The sequence below is a fragment of the Ursus arctos genome, unplaced genomic scaffold, assembly GCF_023065955.2.
Source record: "Ursus arctos isolate Adak ecotype North America unplaced genomic scaffold, UrsArc2.0 scaffold_2, whole genome shotgun sequence".
NCBI lineage: Eukaryota > Metazoa > Chordata > Mammalia > Carnivora > Ursidae > Ursus > Ursus arctos.
In genome coordinates, this window is record NW_026622874.1 from 18,593,683 (window position 1) to 18,605,328 (window position 11,646).

The following is an 11,646-nucleotide window of genomic DNA, read 5'->3' on the forward strand; positions in this document are numbered from 1 at the left end:
TTTAAAGAAACATAATTAAGATTAAATAAAATAAAATAATTTGAAAAGTAGGGAGTGCTTTGGTGCTTTGCATTGTTTTATTATTATTTGTTTAGTGAACCTAGACATTAGGTCATGGACATTTGATAGGTAGATAATATGGAATCATATCTTGTCTCTATGTTGTTTAATATAGATCATTCTGTGATTTTGGTTGTATTTTTGAAAATCAGGGTTTGGTTTTTTGGGGTTTGGTTTTTTTTGTTTTGGGTTTCTTTTGTTTTTTTGTTGGGTTTTTATTGTTGTTTTGCCTTTTTCTTCATTTCTTTTCATTTTCTAAATGGAACTCAGAATTCTTTGAGAATCTGAATCCATAATTTATTATTATTATTATTTTGTAACAATTGTTGCTTTTCTAGAAATTAGGTGAGCAAACACTTTTCTCCAAGGAGTCATTCTTGGAGAAATCAAGATTTCCTCTATCTTATTTCCACTGTACTTCTTTAGCATATGTTCAAACCAGTTTAGGTGTGAGCCCAAATTACATTGCAAACCTGTCTGGGTGTAACCATTTTATAGCCTATTTATATTTCACGTACAGGTTCTATGTGGCTTGGACTGGCTCACAGTCACCTTCTTTCACCTCTTTTGCTGTCATTATTTGTAATGTTATGTTGATGACTCTCTTTGCCACTTCTCCAGGAACCTTTGACTGCTCGAGGTTTAGCCCACAAAAGTCCTTACTTTTGAGGAAGTATAATCACAGTCTGAAGAATTATTACAGTTTTATAGAAGAGAGAACTATGTAGTGATTCTTTAAAAATCTCCACCATTCCAGGTACTGGTCCCAAAGATGAACTAAGATGAGCGGCCAAGTTGTCTAGTCCAGAGCCAACCTTCTACCTCTGTCCTTGACTGCAAGTGTGGTAGCCATCAGACTCATGGTGTCCATGATCATTTTTGGAGTGGATGTCCTGAATTAGCACTGGGAGCTATGGCTCATAAGTACCAGAGGGGAGAAGGCTAGAGCCATCCTTCCTTACATGCCAGTCCGATGGTGAATTAGATAATTATTCTGTTCTATTTTTGTCTCCTAGGGATCTGTCTTTAGGCAAAATTTTCTGTCAAGTATTTAATTGAGTAGTTGCTGTATATGAATCTATCCCAATCCCTAAGAATGAAAAGGGATGTAAGATAAGATTTCTGCCTTTGGAAGATTCTTATGTAGTTAGGAAGGTAGACTATTGATGACTAATTACAGTTTGTGTTGTTATTGTGGTATATTACATTGTGTGGCTTTTATTTTTTGTTTTTTAAAAACCCTTTCATTTATGCAGCAAATAGTTATTGAGTGACAGCTATGTGCCAGATGCTATTCTGGGCACTCAAGATATAACAGTGAAAAAAATAAACACAAATCTGTCCCTTTGTGGAGCTTACATTCTATTGAGGAGTGACAGACAATAAGCAAGATTAATTAAATGGAATATATGCTGCCCTGGATGGTGATAAGTACAAAGAAAAAAATAAAGTAGGGAATGGGGTTAGGAAGTGTCAAAGAAGTAAAATTTTAGCCAAGGTGACCAAGGAATGCCTGTTGTGAAGTAGCATTTGAGTAAAGATCTGATAAAATAATGACTATGAAGCATGTGGATACTTGAGGGTGAGGTGTTCCCCCCGAGGAACAGCTAGTATAATGTAGGAATATGCTTGGGATATTACAGGAACAGCATACGTGCCAGTGAGGCTGGCATGGAATGAACAAGGATGATGGTGTCGTAGGTCATCATAAGGGCTTTGGCTTCTAGAGTGTGAGATGGGGAGCCACTGGCCTCTCTAGTAAGAGTAGGGATGCAAGAATGAGAGTTCAGAGACCAGTTCTGATGCTACCGCAATAATCTACACAAGAGATGCTAAACTTGGGCCACAGTGGTAGTAATGGAAGGCCTGAGAAGTGGCCAGATTCTGGACTTGAAGATAGAGCGAACAGAATGTGCTTGTTGGATTGGATGTGGGATGTAAGAAACAGAAGAGTATAGAGTTTTGGTTAGAGCAGCTAGGGGAATGAGGTTGTGATTTTTTAAAGTGGGAAAGACTGGGAGAAGCACATTTGAAAGTGGGATTGACCAGGAGCTCGATTTTGGACATACTGAGTTTGACGGTCTTATTAGATACTCAAGTGGCAAATCAAGAGAGAGGTACAGACTGGAGATAGCAGTTGTAGGCCTTTAGCAAATAGATGGTATTCAAATCCATGAGGTTAAATGAAATCACCAGGGAAACACGTATAGGTAGAAGACGAAGGCCTGGAACGACATGTAGAGGTCAGGAAGACGAAGAAGCACTGGCAAAGACAAGAGAACAAAAATCCAGAATCTTGTTTCCAAATAAGACAGTTGGGTCAAGCGTGTATGGAGCAGCCCTTCTCGTCCTGCATGGTTCTTACACTTTGCAAGCTCTGGATTCTCTTTGCTCTTATCCAGTAGAGGAACCCCAGACACTGATCCGTTTTTGCAGATGTAAAATCATAGTACACACTTTGATTTCAGGTATGAGGCAGTCATCTATGGAGAAATGTCCGCTCATGAAAAACATGCCCCTTTTACTCTACTTCAGAGAATTGATAACAGAAAGGAGTTCTGTGACTGTAGAGGATCTGGGAAGAACTTTTATAGTGCCTGCCAGTGTAACTGTACATCAGAGATTTCAAACTGGTTAAAAAACTGAAATGTAAAAAGATGGGAGGGCGTCTATTCATGCCTCACACGTTGTTCAGTATGAGCAAATTTACACTGATGAGAACCTAATAAATGTCAAAAACTTAGGGAAAAGAAGTGTGTATGTGGTAGGAGGCAGCAGAGTGGGGAGTGGTTAAGCACACAATGTACTTCTCACTCAGTACTTCTCACACTCTTGCATTCAGCAGTTTACATATTACCCAAGATACTGAAAGTTACAGATACACTGGCATTTGACACAGATTTTGATACACCAAATTCTTCTCAGCTGAAAATGAGATGTTTTCTTAAGGCATATGAACATCATCTCTAGAGCACCCATCTCCAGATTTAGAAAACCTAGAAAAAAACTAGTTACCCCTGGTGACAATATCCAGATTTTGATTTATTCATCAAAGCATGATTTGCCGAATTTTCAAAAGGAAATTACTTCTTCAGATATCAGGGTCTTTGCATACTAACAATATTGGGACGTATATAAATTGACCGCATGAACTAGAACTAGTAAAGGTTAATTTTCAATGTAAGTATAACCTGAATGAATTCAGCTTAAGGAAAAAAAAAGAAGGCCTGGGTGGCTTAGCTGGTGAAGCATCTGCCTTCAGCTCAGGTTATGATCTCAGGGTTGTGGGATCAATCCCCACATTGGGCTCCACACCCAGCAGGGAATCTACTTGAGATTCTCTCTCTCTCTCTGGCCCTCCCCCTGCTTACACTCTTGCTCTCTCTTCCTACAATGAATGAATGAATAAATAAATAAATAAATAAGTAAAATCATAAAAAAAGAAAAGCCATCAAATACCTTCCAAGAACACTGTGAAATAGGGGAAAAGAGAAAGCTGAGCAGTGGGCAGCATTTTTGTGAAGTGTACACTGATGGCAGAAACTGTATATACTATCGCACATTGTCTCTGCCGGCCTGCTAGATAGCACACAGGTGAGCTGGGAACTGTCCATTCTGTTGACAGCTTTTCTCTGACCTGCTCTCATGCTCGGATGGACAAAGCAAAGTTAGAGCCTGAAATGAGCAAGAATACTTGTTTTCAGATAATGGCATAAACATGATAACCATAATGTAAACATAAACATAACGAAAAAGCTGGCTTAATTAGAAAATGCCAAATATCCAAGACTCCATGCTTTCTTAGTTCTCAGACAGAAGGCTCGAATTGAACTGGCAAATTTAAAGCCGGACATCTGGATATTATGATAAAATCTTGAAGTTTCCCCAATGGTCTTACCTACAAAATCTCAGGATTTTTACTGTGACAAGTAAATATGCTTCCTTATCATGGAGTCCTCAAAACTGAGAAGCATTTGATAAAGATACATAAAGTTATAATTTAATACAGTAGCAAGCATTAGGGGAGAATATATCAAGTCTTTCAGAGGCAAGGTTAGCTGTCCACAATTTTTATGTTTATGTAAAAGAAGCCAAAAATTTTAAAATACCATCACCAAAAAAGGAACCAAATTGCTAAGTATATTAACCTAAGTGATAAAAACTTTGAGGAAACTTTGAAGAAAATTAATATTAAAGCAGAATATCCTCTCTAAGGCATTTATAAAATTATTATAGAAGTTAACTCTTTTAATCAAAATTATTAGAGGATACTTAGCTTTAACTCTGACCTTCTTTCTCTATTAAAGTAGCCTGAGTTCTACCTTTATGTATAAACCAATGATGAGTCTCTTTTTATTCCCAAAACATTATTAGGAGTATCTAGATAATTTATGAGATATTTTCAAGGTGCTAGAATCTTCTATAAATATATAGGGTGGTTATAATAATATTGAAAGAAGGGGGCATGTAAATAATGAAGATTTAATATTATAAAAAACATATCCTTCTACTATTCCAGTAATAGAATTAAATTGCCAATAAATAATTCCTGTGTATGGCATAGTATTCAATATTTAGATTGGCTAATATTAAACATATATATAAAATGTACATAATATAATATTGTATAATATATAATATCTCTCTATATAAAACCAATACAACAGATCTTGTGCTTTAGGGTAATATAAATTGGCTAATACAAATAAAAATTGGCTAATACTTAACTTTCATATATATTATATGTATATAATATATAATATTATGACATATAGTGAATTTATAATACATATTTATATATATGTATATAAAACCAATAGAGGCAGAGTTTACACTTTAGAGTAATATATATTCAAATGACCAAAACAGTTAAGAAAAAGAATCAGTAGCCTGATATTTTTAGCTCGGAATGTTAGAGCTCAGTGGATAATGGCAGCCCTTGGTGGTTTTTTTTGAAATGTCTTAATAAATAAACTAAGACTATATCACCAACATCTAGTAAGTAAGCTCACGCTAAGATAGGTACATAATATCTAGCCTTTTTATTTGTATTCTATAATTTCTAGATTTTACTGATACATATGTTATTTGAGGAAAGGTCAAGTGAGCTCAAGAATTATCAAAAATATTATAGATAATTAAGATGGAAGACCCTGGAATAATGTCCCTGGAAGCTTTTGTTTGCATGGTTTTGAGTTTTCTTAAAAACCGTGAACCAGTATATATTAATTCTTAGAAGTCTGTAAGATTCTGTAAGATACACAGGTAATACTGATGATAATATTCTAGAAGAATGAGCTTGACTCTAGATTAAAATAGCCACGTACAGTCAGTTCTATATTGTGACCTATGTATTTCTAAAAATCACGACACATGCAGAATTGCACAGGGCCTAGGGGAGAGAGGGATCAGAGGTACTATACTAAAAAACTTGGTCAGTGGACACATTAGAAAGGATAGGAACTAAGTAAAAGTGGTAGCACATTTTAACACGTGTTAAATGGTTGAAAATACACAAATACTACATAAATATAGTAATTTACCTTGAGAGAAATCTGGGAAATTTACTTGTGGTCGTAGGCGTCAGAGTAGTTTCTAAGTGGACTGTGAACTGATGGAAAGAGGGATTTTTTGGAAACTGAATAGAACGTCGTTGTGACACAATATGTGGGTGAGCGCGGCTTACGGCACGTGCGGTGAAGTGAGGTAGCTGGTGGGTGTTTGAGGTATGGACGTGTGTCCGAGCAGTTTTGCGTATCCCTACGTGGCTTGCTTCCGCCGGCTGCAGTTGTCTTCGTCCACCTGGTGCTTCTCACAGATGGAATCATGCGTAAACAAACAGACAAATTCACCTCATCGCAGGTTGTGCCCTGTCACGCCAGGTGTAACATTTTCAAAGCAAGCATTAGAACAGAACCCACTTGCCTGCCAACCTGGTTTAATGAGGTTTGTCCCCTGGAAAGAAGCGGCTTGCGTTCGTTAGCCAACTGAATTCCAAAATGTCGGTTACTTTTGAACACATTCCTAAATTTCTTTTGGAAGTTATTTAGAACTCAAAACTAGTACGAATAAAATAAAAACGAGCTCTTAAGTTCTCCAGCTAACCTCCTAAAGCCAGTTTTTGTTTTACTCTTAGGAGCTGGATTTCGATGAGCAGAACAGTTTTTTCTCTGAGGAAATCAGTTCCCAGTTTTAAGTCAGGGTGCCAGATCACAGTTCCTTCCAACTTGGAAATGCAAGTTTGGGTTCCCGATTTGTTCTTTTATCTTCCTCCCCATCCTGGTCCCGGCGCAGCACAGATTTCGTTCGTTTCTCTTCTGAACGTGGTTCCAATGCAGCGCTGGCCGCAGTTGCCTGACGGCTAGGGCTGAGCGCCGGTCATTGCTTTGTAGTTATTTCGTAAAATTTCCAGCAGATGGCAGTCAAGTTGCTAAAGGAGGGATTCCTTTCATGATTTGTGTAGGTCATTTGCATAGGCTGTTGTCAGGGTTGTTGTAAAGCCAGACCCGGGAAAGGAGAGACCATGGAGGCCAGGAAGTCAACATTGCGCTGTGGACCAGCTGCTTGCGAGGTTTATTACAAAGCTGCATCCTGTGTCTTAATATTTAAGTTAGTCTCTAACAAACTTTTTTTTTAAACGCACTTAAATAAAATATGTTCTGTGCCTCAAACTTGACTATATATTTTGTAACAACTGGAATTCCAGGCTAGAATTTTCAAATTTGGTCCCACATCACGAGGAGCCCCACAAACTTGCAACTCAGTACAGCCCAGCCTGTAGCCTCAAGCTCTATGGGGATCTGTGCCCAAGAGCACTAGGGTACAGTCCTCTAACATGTGATGCCCAGCTGAGGGGCCTCTTCAGACTAGTCCTAATGCAATATTAATCATAGCACACCACAGTGGTGTTTGGAGAATTGAGTGGGAAAGAGGACTGAGTGGCATAAAGCACTCAGGAATGGTTTTTAGATTCTTGGACTTCTAGGGAGAAAAAGGTGGTTTTAACATAAGCATCTAATTGTATTCCTTCCAGAAACCCCACTATAACTATTTAGTAAAGGGATTTTCTTTTAAAGACATGGTCCTTGAAGGATAAGGAGAATGAGAGGGAAGTAAGCAACCAGACAAAATAATAACAACAACAATAATAACAAAAATAAATTGAGAGCTAAAGAGCAAATGGAATGTGGTAAATAACCTAGCTGACTTGAGAAAGCCACATCTTAGTCTGGCAATGAAGAAAGCTAAGAACGAACCTGATTTTTACAATAGAATCTTTAAATAGCTCAGGAATTCCTGTTATCAGGAACAATGGTAGTAGAAGCCTAGGTCTCCTCTTCCCCATTCCCCTGAACCATGGCTCTTCCCACCCCTGCCTCTATTCTCATATAAGACTGCAGGTTAATTCCCGGGGGAGGGGGCGGGAATCCAAGAGTCTGGATTGGGGCATACCAGGCAAAATTGAGAACATGGAACACGGTCAAATATAGGGAAATTAAGTGAACATCTGCAGACAGAATGATGAGACCCCTCCACCTGTCTTTCCTCACTTGTCTTTACCCTTCAAGCAGGAGATTGGAAGAGTACTGTTTGGGGTATTTAACCAGCCCAAGAGGAAAGATCTCGAGATACGGACATTCCCAAAGCTAGTAGACGTCTGAAGAAAAGCCTCCAGCATGACAGAGAAAAACTAAAACAAACAAAAGGAAAAAGAGACAGGCAGAGAATAGAAAACTTAAAAAGCATCGCTATCAGACAGATGAACTACTACATACAGGAGACCAGAACTGAATGTGATACAAAGCCAAAGAGCTGCCATGTATTGAAAAAAATTGTAACAGAAATAAAACTTAATAGAAGGATTGGAAGATGAAAATGAGGAAATATCCCAGAAAGTAGAGGGAAAAAAAGATAAAATAATTAGACTGCCAGTCTAGGAAGTCCAACATCAAAACAATGAGTTCCAGAAAAAGAAAAACAAGGAAAGGAAATCATTAGCAAAATAATTCAAGAAAATTTCCCGTAAGTAAAGATGGGCATTTCCAGATTGAAAGAGCTTCCTATGGCAAGACACATTTTTGGGAAATTTCAATCTTAATTTGTCTTTGGTGACATAGAGACAGTCTTTTCTTTTTTTTTAATTAAAGGTTTTAATTTATTTATTTGTCAGAGAGAGATAGAGCACAAGCAGGGGGAGTGGCAGGCGGAGGGAGAAGCAGGCTTCCCCCTAAGCAGGGAGCCCAATATGGGACTTGATCCCAGGACCCTGGGATCATGACCTGAGCCAAAGGCAGATGCTTAACCAACTGAGCCACCCAGGCATCCTGACATAGAGACAGTCTTACAAAATTCCAAAGAAAGAACAAACAGATTATATTCTAAGGAACAGAAATCAGAATAGCATGAGACTTCCTATCAGCAACATCAGAAGCTAGAAAACAGTGAGGAGTGTCCTCCAACTTCTGAAGGAAAATAACTTCCAACTTAGAATTCTATGTTTAACTATAAGCCATTATTCACACATGAGAATAAAATAGACATTTTCGGACATGCAAGATTTAAACAAAAAATTACCTCCTACACATCATTTCTCCTAAAGCTAATGGAATATATTCTTCACCGAGAGTGAGTAGGATGTGGAATATAGGATAAGAGATCCAACACAGGGGAGAAGACAAAGGGACCCCTTAGGAAAACACTGTAGGAAGAGCTGAGTTAAACAACTCTGTACCAGCTGTAAAATGAGGACAATCAGTTCAGATTACAGCAGTCAGAAGGTTATAGTGAAGACTTTTCCAAGAAGACAAAATTGATATAATGGAACGAATTTAAACAATGAATTTAGGATTGAAGCAGATAACAAGCACACAGAAATTTAAACATGAATAATTAGGCAACAACTACGGGAAAAAAAATGTAGTTCCGGACATAGAGAATGGTTGTATAGCACCTTCTGTATATTGGGCACTTTGTATATATTAATTTTTTAATCTTGTAAATCCACAAGGTACTGATTTACAGGTAAGGAAGCTGAGGCATAGCGAGGTTAAGTAACTTGTCTAAATACCTAGGCAGCTAGTAAATGGCAAAGATAGGATTTGAACCCAGGCGGTCTGCCTTCAGGATCTCTCCTCTTGACCATGGTGCTGTATTCTACACAGGATTCACTGTGTGGCTGCCCTCTACATAGCACACGCGGTCACGGTATTGCTTATCCTTACCAAAGTTACTATGGCGCTACATAGGGGCTATGAGAGACGAGGAAGTGTCTGTGCATCTTCTAGAATTGTGATGCAGGAGGAAAGAATCAAATTCTCATCTTCCATAGTGGAAAGTCAAAAGATAATGTCTAAAATGGGAAAAATTATAAATATCAGTACAACCATATTATTTAAGATTTGATGGTAACTACCAAAAGAATTGGCTAAGAGAGATAAAAGTAGCTGTTCCTGGGGAAAGAACAGTATTCTTAGAAGAGGAGGGCTGGGGATTGCCGTTTATATCAAAAAGTCTTGTGAAACTAATAAACTCTAAATTATGTGCATATGTTGTTTTATCAACATAAAAACTTAAAAAACAGGGAAAGGCATACAGTTCTATGAAAGAAAATTAATATGTCATTTACACACAAGAAAAAGATGCTATACCTCATTTATAGTCAACAAAAGCAAATTAGAACTATAGTGAGCTGCCGGTTTCTTCCTATGAGATTAGTAAATACAAAAATGTTTGTTTTGGAAGGATAGGAGGAAACAAGCATTGTAGTCCACTAATGCCAAATTGTTTCTGTAGAGGGCGGCCTCTGCAGGATGCGTTTTGGCAAGAATAACCATCCTTTTTGCTCCAGAAGCATTCTGACCTCCAAGAATTTGTCCTGCACATCTACTCACATGGCCATTTGTACCATTGTTTATGGTAACACAAGAGCAGACCCAGCCAAAATATCCATCCGTAGCTTATTTAAATGAATCATGTTAACTCTGCAGAATGGACTAGTATGCACGCACCGATCAAGAAGAAAGTAGCTCCATGTGTAGTGATCCATAGTAGATACATTGTTAAGGAGTTGGGGGCAGGGAGCAAGTGCGGAAATACGTGTATATATTACACGATGATTTTGGTAAAAAAATGCCAGATGCATATAACCATGTGAGTGTGTGTGTGTGTGTGTGTGTGTGTGTGTGTGTGTGTGTTAACTCTAGAACTATACAGAAGAAGCCTTTAGCAGTGGTTGCTTCTGAGGAGAAAGCTGGGGACCTGGTGGGTTAGAATGGGAGGGAGACAAACTCGTCATTATCTGACCCTTTTTAACCTTTTAACTTTTAATCCAAGGAATGGGTTAGTATTCTTAAGTAGTAATAATGACAGAAATACTCGTAACTTGAATGAAGATGAAGAGAGAGAGAGAAAGGGAAAGAAGAAACCTACCTGTCCTGAAGGGACATTTCAGTTCTTTATGTTGAATTTCAAACACAGGGAAAACAATGAACTCAAATCTTAGACAACTAACTGGAAAGGTACGTTATATTGATGCCAACCAGTGAGTTTCACATTACTAAAATATCCTGCTTTAAAATTAGCTGGGTTTCATCTCACTCTCCAATCATGAATTTGTAGCAGGATGTTAAGTTGACCATTAAGACAGCTAGTTTTTATTTAGCTGCAGTAAAGAAGAGAAATTGACTTTGACTAAAGAAGACTAGAAACTCTTTGACATTTTTATGTTAGATGATTATAATGTAATAGACTATAAAAGTAACTCTACTGGATTTTTCAGGAATATTAAAAAGGATATTTTCTTCTCTTTACCTCTTTGTTAAATAAGACCTAACTGAAATACTGCTGGGGAATAAGTTTTCTGTGGATCATAAATACTGTGACTGTGATTTAATGTATCATTTTTGTTTATATTTCTTCGGACAAATTCAAAACCCAAAGACCACAATAGTAAAATACAGAAGAATTTGTTCCATATAGATCTCCTGTAGAGACCCTTTCCTCATATGAGAAGGTTTGAGAATGTAATTTTTTACCTTAGTTAGGATTATTTTTTCTTAAGTTTTCTTGTAACATTGGGTAATGAAAATTCAGAGACTGTTTGTAAGAAAAATTGCTTATAAGTAATTTTATTTTGTTTCATTTCACAGTTTTCCAAGTAGTATTAGTGGTGAGCATAAAAAAATGATATTAGGCTAACAAAATAATCCAGTTCTTAACATGGTCCCAGCTTCCCCACTTCAGATCACAGATTTGCCAGTTACCTATACAAAAACTAAATAAAATATGACTTAGGGTTATTTGACAGCTATTGTATTTCAAACCACCATTTTATGAATCTGGACCACTTTCTAATGTTCTGTTGTTAGCCTCATGTTAAGATTTTATTTCTTTTTTTCCTCCCTAAATATTGGGAAAGTTACTTTTTAGTATTTCCTCAGTATTGGGGGTATTATGTATGATAATCCCATGTTTCCTGGGGTTTGGCAGTCTTTTTCTTCATTCCACTAATCAGAATTCACCAGCATTTCTGCATTTATTTACTCTGAGAAACCGCTCTTTTTGTCCCTCTGATACTGAATGTGTGTC

The 11,646-nt window shown here is 37.4% G+C and overlaps 1 protein-coding gene across 5 annotated transcripts in view; it reads left to right on the top strand.

The window, feature by feature from the left end:
- RASAL2 (RAS protein activator like 2) overlaps nucleotides 1-11,646 on the top strand; it is a 341,891-nt gene that overhangs the window by 181,624 nt on the left and 148,621 nt on the right. The window lies entirely within an intron of this gene.